The sequence below is a fragment of the Penaeus monodon genome, chromosome 27, assembly GCF_015228065.2.
Source record: "Penaeus monodon isolate SGIC_2016 chromosome 27, NSTDA_Pmon_1, whole genome shotgun sequence".
NCBI lineage: Eukaryota > Metazoa > Arthropoda > Malacostraca > Decapoda > Penaeidae > Penaeus > Penaeus monodon.
Window position 1 is genome coordinate 37,500,604 of NC_051412.1, and position 221 is coordinate 37,500,824.

Consider the following 221-nt stretch of genomic DNA (forward strand, 5'->3'; position numbering starts at 1 on the left):
GCAGGCAATATTTTACATACTGACATCTCAGATACTTTTAAGAACAAGTCCAGATATCTAGGATAAAGTAAATTAAAAATAAAACACCTCAACACGGCCTGATGTCTCAGCTGGTTCGAGCGCCGTGCTAATAACGCGCGTGTCGAGGGTTCGATCACCTTACGGGCCAAATACGGCATTTTTTTCCACATGCCGTAACTTTCAAGAATTTACCAATTAGT